This window comes from Neopelma chrysocephalum, unplaced genomic scaffold, assembly GCF_003984885.1.
Source record: "Neopelma chrysocephalum unplaced genomic scaffold, ASM398488v2 Primary Assembly neopelma1_25, whole genome shotgun sequence".
In the NCBI taxonomy this organism is placed as follows: domain Eukaryota; kingdom Metazoa; phylum Chordata; class Aves; order Passeriformes; family Pipridae; genus Neopelma; species Neopelma chrysocephalum.
Genome location: NW_020897694.1, coordinates 37,577,761 through 37,595,368, shown reverse-complemented (window position 1 = coordinate 37,595,368; position 17,608 = coordinate 37,577,761). Strand labels below are relative to the sequence as shown.

General features: G+C 36.4%; 1 long non-coding RNA gene across 2 annotated transcripts in view; it reads right to left on the bottom strand.

Annotated features, from left to right (window-relative positions):
- Positions 1–15,320, bottom strand: part of LOC113963635 — a 122,136-nt gene extending 106,816 nt beyond the window's left edge. For both annotated transcript variants that reach the window (XR_003532900.1, XR_003532899.1), the window contains exons 1-2: positions 15,212–15,320; positions 13,325–13,565 (exon numbers count right to left, since the gene is read on the bottom strand). This is a non-coding gene — a long non-coding RNA (uncharacterized LOC113963635). The remainder of the gene's footprint in view (positions 1–13,324; positions 13,566–15,211) is intronic.
- Positions 15,321–17,608: the final 2,288 nt, after the last annotated feature.

The following is a 17,608-nucleotide window of genomic DNA, read 5'->3' as shown; positions in this document are numbered from 1 at the left end:
TCTTTCTTTTTTTTTGTATTTTAAACTTAAAGCTCTCTTTCAAAGGATGTTGTAGTCTTCATGTTTGCTAGCATTACAACAAGGTAAGTCTGAAATACCTTTATCTTATTTGGTAGATCTATGTTTGATGCTCTTTGTTTGAATAGAAGTGTCAGCTGTATTTTACCTTATTATATAAAAAAGTTTCAGAATTTAATTAAGGGTCAAGTACCCGCTGTAGATAAATGCAACAGCTAGAGCATATTTCTGATCTCTCTGAAGACTGCAATCATGAAAATTATTATCATTGAGTAAAACTGGTCTCAATGATGGTGACTGTGAGATGGAATCTGTGTTAGTCAGCCATAATTTACATAATAATGGGTTCTGAGTTTTCATCAGCACCTTTTGTTTGTACAGTGCTTACTGCTACAGTAAATTGTCAAAATGTCATTCCTATCCAATCAGCCAGAAAATATCAACAGTAAACAAGGCACAAGAAAAAATTCTCAGATTTAAAGAATGGTGGAGGAAACAGTAAAACAGGACACTGGAATACTTGTAGCACTCCTATTCTGATATTTTTAACACTGCTGAACAACTCATGAAACATTATTTTTTTAATGAAGCAATGTCATTACCTGTTTGTTTCCTCTTCCATATGGCAACCTATTACACTGCTACAGGCAAAACAGATTCAACTAAAAAATTACTACAGTCTAGGTAGCCACAGACCTACAACTACCCAAAAGCAACTTAATCTTGGAAAACACTGAGTTCTAAATGAAAATGCTAGCTCAAATGAATCTATCTTCTCTAACAAGCACTCAAAGCCTGATAATATTTAAGTTGAAAGGAATTCTGTGAAACTTTCTACCGCTCTCTAAAATTCACAGAAGTGCAAGGAGGGGAGGAGCATGAGTTAGTCACAGTGTAGGCTTTATACATAAGCCATCATACTTATATACTATATTAAAATTAAAATTTTCATATTGTGTTTGAAATAAAAATTAATGAAGTGGCACCCTGCCAAAGAGGACCAGAAGCTACCCTTGTGTGGAGCCAAAATACTTGGTTCAAATAGTACTTAATTCATTTTGGTGTAACGACAAGTAGGTAAATGTGTCTTTAAAACAGAGAGGCAGAAACTCTAAAAAATATTTGTTTGTATTGTGGTTCATGAAGTTGACACAGTCATTGCCTGTATATAAACAGAAAACAACCTGATAAACATTCCTCAAGGAGGGCTTCCAGCACTGTGTTCTTAAAAATCTTCAAAAGGATGTGATCACGTAGTTAAGTCACCACAGAAAAGACTCACAGTACCTTCTTTTGGAAACTAATAAGAGTTTTAAAATCTATTGAAATGAAGGTTTGACATAAGCAAATATTTTGTAGAGCTTTCAGGTTTCTTTACCATTCACTTTATTTTACTTGGCTACTTTTAATTTTTTTTTCCACTTCTTCTCTTTGAAAATCCTGCATTGTCCAAGCCCTTTCGATTAAGCAGCTTGCCTGAATGAAAGCACTGTGATGAGGTGGCGGTGCATCAATAAACAGGGTGCCTCTCAAAGCAGGACAGAATGCTGAGAAATAGGACTGATCAGCAGTAATTACTCTGACACTTCATGCAGTACAGGGAATTAACTCCTAGGACTTTGGGCCAAATGGAGAAGTAGTAGTTGATGTTCCACATTGTGAATGCCTCAGTGCCTGAACCCATTATGAGTTTAAATGGAGATGGGAATTCACTATATACAGGGCTTCTTTCTTTCTTTCTTTTTCTTTCTTCCTTCCTTTCTTCCTTCCTTCCTTTCTTTCTTTCTTTTTCTTTCTTCCCTTCTTCCTTCCTTCCTTTCTTTCTTTCTTTCTCTTTCTTTCTTTCTTTCTTTCTTTCCTTCTTTCCTTCTTTCCTTTTTTCTTTCTTTCTTTCTTTCCCCATGCCCCCCCAGTTAGGAATGTGAAGCAGAGAGCAGAAAATACAAATAATTCTGGGTACTGGGCAGGCTGCATTTCTGTGGTTTTTTGTTTGTTTGTTTGGTTGGGTTTTTGTTTGTTTGTTTGTTTTTTGGTGTTTTTTTTTTTCTAAGGTCTTTGCATTCATTTTTCATTAAATGACAAATAATTCAATACAGGGGTGCCCATAACAACCATATTTATGGAAATGCACCCATCACGTTGGGGAAGAAACCTATACACCAAGTTAAGGAAGTGGAATTGCTCTAAGGCTGACTTGCAGAAACTAAGGTACACAAAAACACATAGCAGGAGGGGAAATACAGCTAAAAAGGCAACTAGTTAGCAGCTGCCACTATGACCTTTAACTGCATCCATGGTAACTGGGCTAAAGATGGAGTTCCATTTTATTATTCTCACACCCACAATGTTAAGCCTATGAATCCCATTGCAATTTAATGGCTGAAATCAGAAGGCAGATCTGTGTTCATTGGACCAGTGCCGACATCCTCTTAGCTAATGAGTGCAATAAACATTTTCATGCCAGGAAACCAATGCAAGTGGAAATATTATGCCATGTGGAAATCTATCCCCCAAACACAAAGAAATGGTCAGTAAAGCCAGTCCTTTATGTTCATGTGCATATACTGTAATTTTTCAGGCTTTAGACCACTCATCTTTGAAGCAAGAAGATATTTAACTCATATATTCTTTAATACTGTGGCATGCAACTGCATTCAATTTATATTTAAGAATTGTGGGAAGAATTACATATTCCAGAGTTAATGACTATAGCTGTCTCTAATTATTTTCCTAGAGGAATCTTATGTTTTTAAACAGTATTTTTGCTTTCATGCACCTAAAATGTATTTCATCCATTTGCAGGCTATGTTCAGTACCACCAGCTGAGCAAAAGACACTAAACCAGCAAACTCTTTCAACAAGAAAGAGGGCTTTGTTCTAACTTTTGTTGCTATTGTAACGTGACTCATACAGTCTTTCTTAAGCATCAGTGACAACAATGTCATATCTTTGTCATGGGAGCTGAAAGCAAGACATATGTCCTCCTTATTTGGACTGAAGAACTAGAGCAACAACAACAGCGGTTAAAAGGATCTGTGCTGGATGAGTCTTTGAGATCTCAAGCACTTCCACTTCTCAAGTTCTGTGGTAACTTGTAAAATCAACAATGAGAGGTATGGAGTGGAGCTAAGAATTGATTAATAAGCCTTTACCTGGAGAAAACCAGTAGGGATGAGGAGTAGCCATAATTATTTAAAAAATCATAAATGTAGCAATTTAGCCACATTGAACCATTCAGTTACTTATCTCTCTTACCTCCCAGCCTCCCCTAAAGAAGGAGCATCATTCTAATAATACAACAGACCAGGGTGAAGAAAAAAACTCTGAATGCATAAATGTGCAGCTGGGAAATGAAGGTCACCAAAATCTCCTTGAACTCTTGGGTAAAGCCAATGTATTTGCTTCAAAGTGGTGCAGTTGAAGACATAAAACTACATTAGTACACTCATAAAGAGCGTTATGTGAAATATCCCTGCCTCTCACAGTCAACTTCCTCCTTTGCCTTAAAATATCCAGAATTTTATTTTTGTTAAAATGTTAGCCTGGCATAAGGAGAGAAGGCCTAATGACTTCCCCTGACAAGAACTACATGTATTTTTTTTCTTATGGAATACTGCCAAATATCCTTTGTAATAAAAAGCTTGAACTATTTTGCTAACAGAAGCCGCTTGTTCTGGTAACTGTAAAGGTCAGACGGAAAATAATTTTGGTGTTTCTTATCTTTTAAAATAATGTCACTTTTTATCATTAGGGTAACATTTTTGGACAACAAAGAAAAGAGAAAACAGTAGATGTGATGCCCCAGAACACCAGGTACACTATTTCTTAAAAGACATTATGTTAAAAAAGCTGTTAGCCAATTATACCAAAGACTGGAAATGTCACAAAAGCCAATGAAATCTCCCTGGTAACATTCAGAAATAATATGCTTTGGATCATACTGTATATTAAATGACAACTGTCAATTTAAAAAAGAAGTCCTCTAAAATCTTTGATGTATGACAATTCAGAAGTTGAAACACAATGTTCTTACCATTTAATATCTTTGAGATAAAAAGCTTTTGACATGCTAACTAATGTGAAGGAATAAGTGCTCCTCTCATTTCCCTAGCACAGTACTGGACTGCACTGAGTAGCTTTTTGTGATAAATGTCATAAGAAGAAAGGTGGTATATAACAATTTTATTTAGTTAAGTATATGCATTTATGGCTATTACATTACATAAGAATAGAGACAGGTGAGATTTTCCATCCTAAATATTGTTCTTTGGTACATGTAGCATTTATTTCAGTTGAAATGGGCATTTAAATAGGCACTGATTGTCAATATTATCTAATCCACTTTTCTGTCTGGGGCTGTAGTACAGCATAATTCAGAGGAAGATGTCAGTGTCTGAATATGCAGCTGTTCCAGGATAAAAGGTCTTTGAACTGCATGTTAGTTGTCCTTTTATTGTTTTGTTTGTTTGTTAGTTTCCCCCACAAAATGGAAACTATTCACAATCTCTACCTTCAGGTACCTGGACTGGGTGGCTCTCAGGTAGCTGAGGAAATCTCCACTGGGCAGTGCTGGGTGGTGGTGAAGGGCTCATCCTTTCAGCTGGGCTCCCAGAGTCACTGACTACGGAGGATGCTTCCTCCTACTCCAGGAGAGCATCTCAGCAGTTAATGCAGTGGCTCAAATCTGTGCACCTTCGACTGAGGTCCAGCTGGAAGTCCCCCATTTTAAGGATAACCTGAAGCTGAATCCCATCAGGTTTCTCTGTATAAAGACTTCTCCTGCCACTGAAGCAATGGAGCTCGGTAATGACATTGAGACAAAGGCCTTATCCTAGATAAAACGGAGTGTTAAAGAATCCAAGTCATAGGTCATCAAATAATATGAAGGTGGTTCAGCAGAGGCATTTAAGGTATGAATTTTGAGTTGCCTAAATTAACACCCTGTAAAAAAGGAGATTAGATAGCTAAATAAATAGTAAGCTTTTAGTTATGTTGACTGGCTTTAATGAATTGTGAGTGTGTATGTGCTAATAGTTAAGTCCAGTGTGGATGGGGTTTTGTGGCCCTGAAAATATCATACTGAAGGTCTACACTGCTCAGTTGTTGGCAGACTATGTATGAAGGTGATTCAGAGAAAAATCTGTCCCCCCAGAAAAGCAAAAGTCATAAACAGTGTAGACCTCACCAACTGGTACCATTAGACTCTGGGGAAAAGAACAGTTCCTGAACCTCTTCTAATTAATGGTATAGACACAGGTTAGAAACAATGTTGTATATTGCCTCAGATCAGCTGCAGACATTTTGCAGTCATTTTGCTGAAGAGCAAACCACAAGTTAACCATTCCAAGACTGGGGAGCTTTATGAACTCAATCAGTAAATCTTTATACTTATGCTGTATTCACCAGAATGAAATTAAGTAGCAGGTGAAATGATGGTAAAACGGTTGTGAAGAAGGTAACAAATATGACCTTCTGGAAAATCTTTCTGATCCCAAAAGCAAGAGCAAGAGACAGAAAACACTCTTCTTTAAACCTTGGTTGCACAACATATTTGAAGATGAAAGTTTTACCATTATGGAACAACACTGAGGGTGCACTGGAACCTTATTCTTTTAGACCAACGAGCTGCAGAAACAGACGGGGCTCCATCTCATGGGTAGGATAGGTACTGTCTTTGGTTGAAGAGTAGATAGATCATCCAAAATGACATTACTAATTAAAGACTTTGTGTTGTAATGTAATGTAATATGGACATAAGCTATATCTATCTCAGTGGAACCTATAAAGTGCTGAAAATTAATATAAGTAGCTGGAGGAAACAAGCAAAAACATATGCCAAACACAGTTATAAACAGGATGGTATTTTTTAATTTCTACACAAAAAAAAATAATCTACATATACTGCAGAACTTTCAGAAAATTGAGGTGGTGAAACTGTTCACTATGATGTTGAAAATGTAAACTTCTTAATAAATATTTCTGGTTTGAATCTGAAAAATTTAAATTATGTATTTAGGTGTGTGTTATACAAATAATTGATTTTTTTTGTTCTTTATTAAATTATATATTTCATTTCAGGTAAATATGAACAAATTTCTTTTTCTTTATATTTTCAGCACATAGAAAAATAACATTTTAAAGAGCGCTTGGATTTTGTCTTAATAGCCAAATATGTATCTAGGTTCTTGGAAAATGTGGTGGAACTTCAGAAGTTATTCTGTTCAGGAGTCATTTATCTCAGTGCTCACACCATTTTCTGTGAGACAAGAGAACAGGACCCTTATTCCAAGAGAAGAGGGATATTCGAACTTTCCTTTCCCACTTCATGGGTGACTGATATATATGAAAGTAAAGTGTAACAAAGCATACTCCTTTCTGGTTTTGGCATGATATTTGATTCCTACCATACCCATTTGCCTTACAACTGTTGATCCAGTTCATCCTGAATTTTGCAATACTTTTAGATGCATCAAAACTAATGTCTTCAGGTGACTTAGCCATTCCAAGGTGAACTAAGTTCAGCCCTACTGGTATCACATAAGGATAGTGAAGAGGATTCCCCATTAGTAATCAAAGAGGATGCTGAACAACTAGTGATTAACATTCTGAAATCTGCAATACTGGATAACCAGCATGTAAGAATTCTTAAGAGCAGCTGGAGAAATGGACAGTACATTGATGACAATTCTGAACAAGTCCTGACATATAAGGAATGCCATAGAAGGTAATCAGACAGTGTTACTTGTCAGACCCCTTCCCCTGCTGCTACTCTTATGCAAAACAATGCAAAGCTGAAATGGGATGTTTCTCCTCTGATTTCACAAAAACTGGTAGTAGAGGAATAATTGCAAGTGTTTTGTTAACAGTCCAGGTGTCAGGATAACATTACTCCTTGAAGAATTTATGGATAATTCAGTGGTAAAACAACAAAGAGAACACTGTGGAGGTGGAAAAGATTGCTTAATAAACTAGACTATTAGAAGCAGGATGCTTTAATAACAGCCAAATCCTTACTTACCTTTCTAGAAATGAGGATGAAAACCACAGAACTGAATAACTGAAAAGAGTGCCTTAAAATACAGAGAATTCATTCTAGATAAGCAACCAAGCAATAGCTCAGAATGGGACGATATAGAAAAACCCTGACATTGTTGCTGAAAGGTCACTAAGGGAGCAGAAGAGCTGATCTTCTGCTGGACAGTGGAGGACAATGCTGGAACATTGCATCAACTCTGCAGTCCTCATTTTCAGAAAGACACAGTGAAGCTACGGGAAAGGGTAGAGAACAAATACAGAAATGTTTTAAAAATGGGAAAAAATGCCTTCTGGTGAGAGATTTGGATCTTTCTGTTTATGAGGCAGAAGATTGAGAGGTGACTTGCTTATGGCATATATACCTTCTCAGGCAGAAAATAATGGATATGAAAGGACTCTGTAATCTAGTGGAGGAAGGTATAATAAGAACCAAAGGCTGGAGCCTGAAGCCAGATGAATTCAAATTGGAAATAAGGCGCACACTTTTAATGCTGATAGCTATTAGCTATCAGAACACATTATAGAGGGAAGTGGTGGATTTTCCATCTCCTGAGATCTTCAAATCAAGATTAGATGACTCTCAGGAAGATATACTTTAGCTGCAGAGAAAATATTTGGCTCAAGGTAGGGATAACTGTGTGAAAGATAAGTGCCTGTGATCAAGAAGAAAGTAGATTAGATGATCTAAGAGTTCCTCTTTGCTTCTTACACTATGAAAATTTGAAAACCTGCAGTATGTAGCTGCGAGTTAATCTGAGTCTTCCACCCCAGATTTAGCCCAATCAGATTACTGGTGCATTGAAGTGAAATTCATACCCCATCCCTAACTCTTTATATCCCTTTGTAGGATTTATCCGGAGGGAAGTCAGATTTATTGCTGTTTGCTTTCTTTGAGGATGCTGTTAAGGCAATGCTCCATGCTGGAGAAACAAATGGAAAAGATCTGCAACCACTGTTTAGACTCTCTTTCACACCTCATTCCTAGAAGAGTTTGAAAGAGATATCACTGTCTCTGACATGTACTTTTAGCATTCTGGCATAGCAAAATGCAGAAAGATTGTGTTGACTGTACCACCTACTAGCTTCATTATTTATATGAGTTTGTATTTGCAGTCTTCACTCCCAAGCCACTGCAATTACTCAAAAATCCTTGCTGCATATGTGAGCAAAGGCGTCAAAGAGAACAGTTTTGTAATTCATGGCATCCAGAGATAGGTACAGAAAAATTGGAAATTTTTTATTATTTTAAATGACACCCTTTATTAAAGGGTGCTGTGTAGTCCACATAGGGAAAAAACCACGAGAATATATTTTGTCTGATCCTGGCCTCCCATATCAGACAACTGGTATAATTTGGTTACGGGGCTTGTATTTCAAAAGACCACCGGTTGGTTAGTGGTGAGACTAACAGGAAATGTAGGCATTACTGCAGAATCTCTGTTTTGGTGATATGGCATGCATTTATTTATCTCAGATACTGGCTTAAAATTGCTGTTTTAAAGCCTGATTTTATGATGATGAGAGGAATAGAAAAAGGATATGCAAGGTAATGTAGATTGGAAAAAATGAAGATTAAAAAGATTGGTTTAACAGGAAGGAAGAGGAAAAGAAAAACTCATTGCATGTTTGGAAACAAATAAAATGAACAGGTGAAATTATGGAGCAAAAGGACAAGTTTATGCACAACAATTCTATGGACTCTTAAGGCATAAGTAATTTTATTTAACTTGAGCTGTCATCGTCTGAAGTTGTCACCATAGATTCCCTCTAATGCCCATGGAGAATAAGAGGTGCTTTTAAAACATGATTCAGCTGACCTATTTTAGCCATCTACTTCAGGATAAGATGAATCACACCCTAAAGTGACTATTTCTCTCCATTAATTATGAAAAGAGTCCAGAGTCACAACCTCAGATGTAGATGTCTCAGTTATAGATTTTTGTATTTTGTGGATGAATCCCACTATTAGAGCCTATAGATTCTGACACATCTTCACTTTTTTCCATAATTTCTCGTTGAAAAAAACAGCTAGTATGGAGAAATAGAGGAGATACACATATATTTGTATCTGGTCCAATTTACTGCAGAATGGCTGGAAAATTGACATTATATGTGTCAAATGTTGACATTTTGATGAAAAGAAATCAACCCTCAAAATACTTCAGTTGAGAAAGAAAATAATTCCCTGTGGAAATACTGACATAAGGCTTCATGGCAATGACAGGTCAGTACTTCAGGCTTGCAACCTTCACTGTAGGATAGTCTCTGCCTGGACTACATACTCCAGGATTCATTCTTGTCCCTGCCATTGGTGATCCTGGTGGTGCTGCTTGGGATCCTCATGGTCACGACAAATCACAAGAGATGAACCCAGCTAAGAAGCCAGAACCAGTCAGGGGAGACTGGGAGCATGAAGCAGTGAAATTACACGTTCTGCAAGGTGTCAAAGTGGCACAATTTTAACAGAAGTATATAGGGTTTACATGCAATGATAGTAAGTTAATGTTTCAAACAAGCACATGACATTTTTAAAAAGAAAGTTAGTTTGGAATCAGTAACATGACATCTCAACATCCAGACTGATTACACAGTCTTCAAGGAAAGCTGAATTATGGTTGTATGCTTATTCCTTATGTTGCTGCTGTATTTCACGGCTCTTTGTAATCTAAGTGGCCACACACTTTCATAGGCTTATGATCATATTCCCTTCCCTTCCCTTCCCAAACCTTCCCTTTCCAAATCTTCTCTTCCCAAAACTTCCCAAACCTTCCCAAACCTTCCCAAACCTTCCCTTTCTTTTCTCTTACTTCCTCTCACAGCCTTTTGTTTTCTCTCTTGTCACAGAACTGTGGATGGTGCTAATAAACTTAATACTCATTTTACCAATGTCAAGTTAGTAAAAAGTACTTCCCAGTATGGAGAAGAGAGCAGAAAAACACAAACAAATTGGATATGTTTGACAAGTTATCAAATCAAATTTAAGTTTAAAGATATGCATAAGTTAAGTTCAGAAACATCTTTGAAGATAAATCTTATGCATAACATTTCTAGACATAACATCACATTCAACTTACAGAGGCTGCATTACTCATGTGCATAAAATAGTAACCTTTGTGAATGGTCTAAACAAATTTTGCTCTTCAAGAAGCCAGAGTTTATGACTCCCGATTCCAGCAGGAGAGATTTGAAAGGTAAGAAACTTAATTTTAGTATTTCTTTAAAATAAAATCTCAGTTTTAAAAAGAAGGCCAAAGGCTGAACAGCCTTTGAGGTTTTGAGTTTCCATCAGAGAGCTCTGCTGATATTGCATTATTTTTCAATAAAACTAAGGTGGAGAAATAGGCTACTCTTAGTATTATTTGGAATTTAAAATCATCCACTTAGTATATGATAAGATGCAAATAAAAAAATAGACTTTAATGATACACATTAGGCACAACCAAAAGCTGTAATGACATAGCCAAGAACTCAGAAAAAATTGCCTATTAAATATGAATAATGTTTTGTATTTGATTATGTATTCACATATTATTTGTTTTTACAGATGTCACCTACATTTTTCCATACCTTTATCCCCTCTCTCTCTAACTTCCAAGCTGCCATAGCCTTCTCGGTTCAATGTCATCCTCACAAGCGGTCCTTTAACTTGACTCCATTTTCACTCAGTTATGAAATCCTCTGTCAGTTCACTGTTCACAGAAACAATCTCAGAATTTTTATTTGGGCTTAGACACCCTTAAACTGTCCTGATCTCTCTTCTATCCAAGAAGATCTCCATCTGATTTATTTGTGTGTTCCTTTTCTGTACTGGCTATGCCCTTTGCGTGGCTCCCTACCTCAGAGGGTAAAGGCTTCCTGCTTACTTCCTAAATACCCACCCCAGTTCACTGTTCAGTGGGATAGGTGTGCATGTGCGTGGACTAACTCCCTGCAGGTTTGGGACTGACTGTCTGGAGAGCAGCTTTGTTAAGGATCTGGGCGGAAGTAGCCTAAACATGAACCAGCAGTTCATGTGCCCTGGTAGTCATGAAACCTAATGGTGTTTTGGGCTCTTTAACAAAATGAAAGGTTGGACCCTTCCAGCCAGGGTTCTTCTATGGTATTAATTGTGTTAGTGGTATTTTGAGGCAATGATTATTCTCCTATACTTGGCCACATCCAGATATTGTGTTTGGTTTTGGGAATCCAATGCAAGCAAGACAAAAATAAGTATAATCCAGGGGCTACAGCACATTTCCTGTAAAGAATATCTTTAGCAGTTGGGTTTCGTTCAGTCTGAAGACGTTACTGCAGGGGGACCTCAGAGCCACTTATGAATAGGCTACTAAGATGGCAGAGATAAGTCTATCACTGAGGTGCATGGCAAGAGATCAAGAGATAATAGACTTACCCGGAACGGGGGAGATTCTGACTCTATATAAGGAAAAATTTTTTAAGTGTGAGGAAAATAAAGCACTGGGGTAGGTTGCCCAGAGATGCTGTGGAATCTGCCCCTGGAGGTTTTCAAGACCTGACAACCTGGCTTGTGAATTCAGTGTTGACCTTGTTCTTAGCAGAAAGTTGGACTAGACACGTCCTGAAGACCCTTTCAACCTACATGAGTCTGTGATACTGTGAAACCTCTGTTGAAAATGTTTTCCCAAGAGTTTCTTACTTGTCCAAGTTAGAATGGGTTTGGATTTATATCAATGTTACGAGTCCTTTTAAAATTTCAAGCCTTTGCTCGCAGGCACAGAAGACTTGGAGCGCTTCAAAGGAAAGACTGCCAGAATTTTTTCAGTGTATACTAAACAAGATTATCTCCCTGGAATCATTGTTGGATACTACTGAGTAATTTTATCTGAAGTGTTTGAAGAAAGCAAAATGAAGTCCGAGGCAAAGTGAATGTAAAAAAAAGTCTAATTCTCAGACTCTTGGTGGTCTACCACTAGTGCTACCAAAGTTGTTGCTAATCCTTCACAACTACAGTGGAAACTCAGCTCCCCATACCACCAGCTAGACATCACATGTTGATAACCAGGCAATTAGCCAGACATTAGTCCTTTTTTAGTGAGAAGTCTTGGTTTGGAAAATTAAGAGGTAAACCTGAATATAGCCTATTTTATCATCTGTTCTTATTGTTTTTAAGTGGTTTTGCATGGGATTAATAATTCAATGTACTGGCCAGTTGTGAAAATTATGCCTGGTATCAGCTGTAATCTTATAACTGAATTTCTCCTCTCTCTCCATGTCCCTCACACATCTAAAAAAGTTTATTGCTGACCAGCTGTAAGATTTTCCTCTGAGATTCCTATAGTATTTTCAAATACATATAGCTATCTAAGAGATGAGTGCTAATATCTAGCAAAGTTAATAAAAAATGAAAACAAGGCTACATCTATAAGTAAAGATAGACGATAGCCACCAACAGAAAGAGAACATAGAGTGCATTTTTTCATTTTCTGTGATGCATAAGGTGAAAGATAGAGCCATGTTGATTAGGCTTGGAAGCTGGGGGTTATTATAGAAAAATGCCTAATTAAAAAAATGAATTGCAGAAAAAATTAAACTGTAACATGATGGGAAGTATCTAGAAAATGAAATAAACAAAGAAAAGAAAAGCTGAAATATAACACCTTCAAAAAGTATTTTCCTAAATGAAATCAGCATAGAAGAGAAAGGGAAAACAGAAAGATACTTGCCTGCATGTGTTTGAATGGTTATCAGAGACAAGAGTGTTGATTAAACTCATAAATGATGTTATAAGTGAACTTTATATATGGAAGGTCCTTTGGGAGTTAAGAAACTGTGCGTACTCTAAGCCTTACAGCTGATGTCAACGGTTTCATTCCATATTTTCTGAAGAAGCCAAGAAAAAGCCAACCAGTTTGTAAGGTGTTCAGAATGGGCAGAATTACAGCAGAAGAACCCAGATAGAGCTACAGATTTATGTGCAGCAATTTTCAGGTCTAGAATAGGAAATGGACTTCCTTGTATTAGAAGGGGCAAGTGAAAAACACCTTTAAAGTCCTGAAAACAGGAATGAAAATTTGTAAAACTACTTTCAGAAAACCTGCCAGATTTTTCCTAACTTCAGGATGCCACACTGCTTCTGCTATTAATATTCACTTGAAAAGCACAAAGACTCTATCAGACAACTCTATGTTCCTTGTCACTTTAGTTCATTTATATAAGTGAGGTGTGTGATGGCCTCTTGTTGAATATTGGTTTGAAATTTAACTCAGTAGGGTTCTCCTTATCCATACCAATGCCTTGCACATTTCTGACTCACCTCACTTGAGTTTGAAAGGTTGTTTCAGGGTAGTAGCTTCCACAGTCCTTCCTCGCTAGCTATTTCCAGGTGGATATTGACATTAGTTCTTGTACTCCAGGAGTTTAGGGGCAGACATAAGTGATGGCATGCTTTGCCCTGAGCGAATACTGTGCATGTAACCGTCCGCAGCACTGCAGTCACTAGCCAGACCACCGTTTCCTGAGGCCTAGATAAAAATATTTCCTTCACCATAATGACCCTAGGGGAATGAAAAAAAAAAACCAAAACCAAAACAAAACTGAACTTTCCATACAGACCTTTTATTTTAAACAGCCAATGTTATATTTCTGCCAAACTTAGAAGGTGTTTTTGATTATGTAGCTTTCAACTACCATGGAATTAATATAGAAAAACTTGTGTTCTTCAGGGAGCCCTGTCATACATCTGCAAAATAAGGTTCTTTTTATGTACCTACACATTAACATTGACATCCACTCCCTCATTTAATTAACAACATTTGAATGTTGTTTCCTTTCATGTAGTAATTGTATTTTTTTCCTAAATGATCTCTTGTTTTGTAGAAAGATACAATTGGAAAATGTCAAGATTTGTCCAGAAAAAAAACCAGTAACAATAAGGGGTTCCTTTTTGCCTCGTGGTTTTTGAATCTGGCCTTTCTTAGAGAGTTTTGAGAAAAAATTTGTTGTGGGAAATGAACCTCTAGATTTTGACTTGAGAGGAGAGCTTTCTAAATTTTTTTGTTTCTTTCTTTCAGTGAGTGCAAAGCTAACATTCTGGGTCTGGAAACTTTCATGTCTTTAGGACCCTGGTAGCAACTATAAATAGTTGTGGTTGTTAATGTAGGTACACATGCTGGAGAATCTAGAACATGTATTACATGTTTGCCGAGAAGTTAAATTCCAAAAAAGGAGCAGCTAAAACTGCATTAGTAATGCTTCACTTTAACAAGCAGATAAAGGATCTATCGTGGAGGAATGCAATCCACTGTTCACTACCTACTTGAATTTCTTTAATAAAGCCAGCGACCTCATGAATATTAAAATGAGTCCTGGGTTATGTGTCCTTATGTAAGGTATTCCTCTTGTATCTGATAAATGGTGTCCCTGCAGTTATTAAAAAGAAGAAAAGAGAGGAAAGTAAGGTTAGATCACAGGGGAAAGGTCAACCTGTTGGGAGGGTTCTTAGTACTCTTTGTTCAGTACTTTATCAAAAGAACCAGGAGATAATGTGTAAATAGTTTGTGTTTTTTTAAATCAGAATTTAAGTGCATGAAAGGCAATCCTTCCATTTATGAAACATCTATGTGTGTACAGTAAGAAAACATTGTAATGATTTTTGTGTTTTTTTGCTTAGCTGAAAAATTTCTTCAAATTAAATACTTTTACAGATAGGTGATAGTTATTCTCTTACAATAAGCCTAGTCTTTTCTAGTAGTTTCTCTGGTGATTAAAATATGTATATAATTATCATAGTAAGAGAGTAGACTAACTTCGCAGCTGGAACAAAAATAAACTTTTTGAGTAGCTCTGGGATAAGATATCTGGACATTTCTCCAAAAATCCCTAATAAAAAAATAATTTATTCTGAACATTTTTTAATTGAATTAGTGAAATTATTTAATTAATACCCTTATTTTTGTGTGAGGTTTCCTAGAAGTGGAAATTTCTAAAGTTCAATCATAAACAATTTTGAAGAATATCCTTTCCAAGAAATTCGGAAAACTAATAGGAAGAAAAGACTTGTAACAGACATTTTTAACTAGTTGTATGCATCCAAATGAAGAAATAAAAGTTCTGAAGGTTCGTATAAGCAATATCAAAAAGCATGTTATGCTGAAGGTCTATTTCCAGCTCAAATTATGGCACTTTTTTTAGCATATATTACCTTTCTTTGTCTCTCTCACCAGTCCCCACAGTCATTTGCCTTGTAAAGAAGACATTTTGCACTGTTTCCAGAAGAAAAGCATTTTTGATCAATTAGGTCAGAAACAGCTCCTGTGAAAAAAAAATTAAAAACATCTTACAGGTAGTAGTTTATCCCCTTTAATACCTCCATTAATATTAAATAAATCCTGCAAATATGGTGTCTTGGTTTTGGAAAATATATTAATTGGGTGTGTGTCAGGAATAAAATCCGGGAACTCACTTTTAATATTTCCTAAATCAAAAGCTTCTTGTTCTTAACAGCTAGTCCATTTAGATTTTCCTTCCAACTGCCCCTTCCAAAAATCAGCTCCTTCAGATGACTGCTGCACTCCAGTGCTGTCTGTATAGGTTACAAGCAGTGAAATACGTTACAGCCATCCTCATTTATACTTGTCCTGGTGTCAATGTTACTTCCATACATGGCTGAAAAAATACACAATTTTTCTTAGTGCTCAGAGCCAAATTTACTACCAAGCAGCTCTGTAAACTGCAATGAAGTGCTGAGGTTTTTTTGGGAGTCTGACCCAAAGTACATTTCAAAAGCAAAAGAAGACTCTGAACACGTGAGTCTTTTTCTGATTTCATATATTTCAATGTAAATCACGCACATATATTTGAAAATAATTATATAAATGCATGCAAAGTCGGTTAATTTTATTAAGGATTTTTATTATTGATAACTCATAGGTCCTTTGGTTAGTAGTCTATGTTTTGGACATTGCTAAGCAATATTTACTGATAAAGTAGGAAGCATGTAACATTAGAAGACAAATCTCTTAAAAGTCCACAACTTCAAATAACTTTTCTTAAATGTACTCCTATGGATAGACCCATTAAGATCAATAAAATTACTCATGTGCATAAATCTAAGCATATGCAAATGTACTTGAAGACAGGAGATTTAGCTCTTAATTATTTTAGGTCACTGAAGGAAATGGAGGCCACCGTGTCTCCCAGAACAGGTGACAAATCTGCTTAGAAAGGTAATATGGAAGTGGCATAAGGAAACGGTGTATAAAGCAGTCTCATCCAGGAATACATAAGCACACTGATGCTGCCATAGAGGATCCAACTGGGGAATGGCTGATCTAGATAATTATATTGCAAAATCTTTAGAGGAGACATCCCATACAAATTTTAGAAAATACAGATTAGGGACTCAGGTAGCTCCTGGATGCATAATTCACTCCAAATAATTTGTTAGACAAATCTCATCTCCTTTTTCTATTTGTGAATGGTACAAGAGTAGTTTATGATTTTCTTAGATTTATTATTCAGAATTATTCCCTGAATGAAGGTGTATCATTTATGAACACTTCACAGTGAGTTTTTGATATTCAAAATTTGGCGTTCAATATTGTTATGTCAGTTAGTTGGAGCAGAACATATCACGTGTTTCTCTGAGTGGAAGTAACTCAAAGTCAGGTTTTCAATTGTAAACCATCATATTTCAGAATTCAAAAATCACTTTCTATTCCCATTTTTCAGTAATCACAAGACAACTCACAAACATTCTGGCTAAAGGCACATTTGTTCAAAATTAAAACATTATTTTCATGGAATTATTTTGTTCTATTATGTCTCTATTTATGTCCTATAATGTCTCTACTACTCAGCTATAACAAGAAGGTTTATCAAAAAGAATATCATCATTTAAACCCCCAAAATAACAGGGATAATTTTGTCCAGTTGCATAATCCCCCAACAGGGATATTGTGGAATGTCCCATGCCTTATTCATCAGTCCTAATGTGTTAAGAACAAAACTTCCAAAAGTGACACCAATAACGACTTAAACCTTTAGCTGTCTAAAATCAGTCAGAGGGAAGTGTTTGAGAATGAAGAGGCTCGTATACATCTTTAGAGTATTTTCTCGTATGCTCATAAAATGAGAGAGATTTCTATCTCTGCTTCTGGACAACTATTTCCCATATCATGGAACAAAACTTTTTTGTTGTTTTCCTGCTGCTGGAAAATTCTATGATAAATAGAAGATTGTAAAAACATGGGTAAAATAAAAGGCGGGGGGGAACATCTTGAAATAGTTCCTGGCTCCTATTTTTTTTTTAGGAGGAATAAAATGGCTAAAGAATCAGAAGTGATATATATACAGAAATCATAGAGCTCTTAACACCAGCAATATTTAGTAATTTCTTAGCCCTGGCTTGCAGTCAGTCATCCTAATCATCTGCTCAGAACTGAACTTCTTCGGTGTAGTTGAACTATATCAACAGAAACAATTTTTTCAGGGAGAGTAAATGTATCGCTATGAACAGTTTGATGAAAGACTGAATCTTTGTATTCCTGGAAAGTAAGTCTTCCTGTAACAAGCAGCTAATGTTTGAACATGTCAAAGG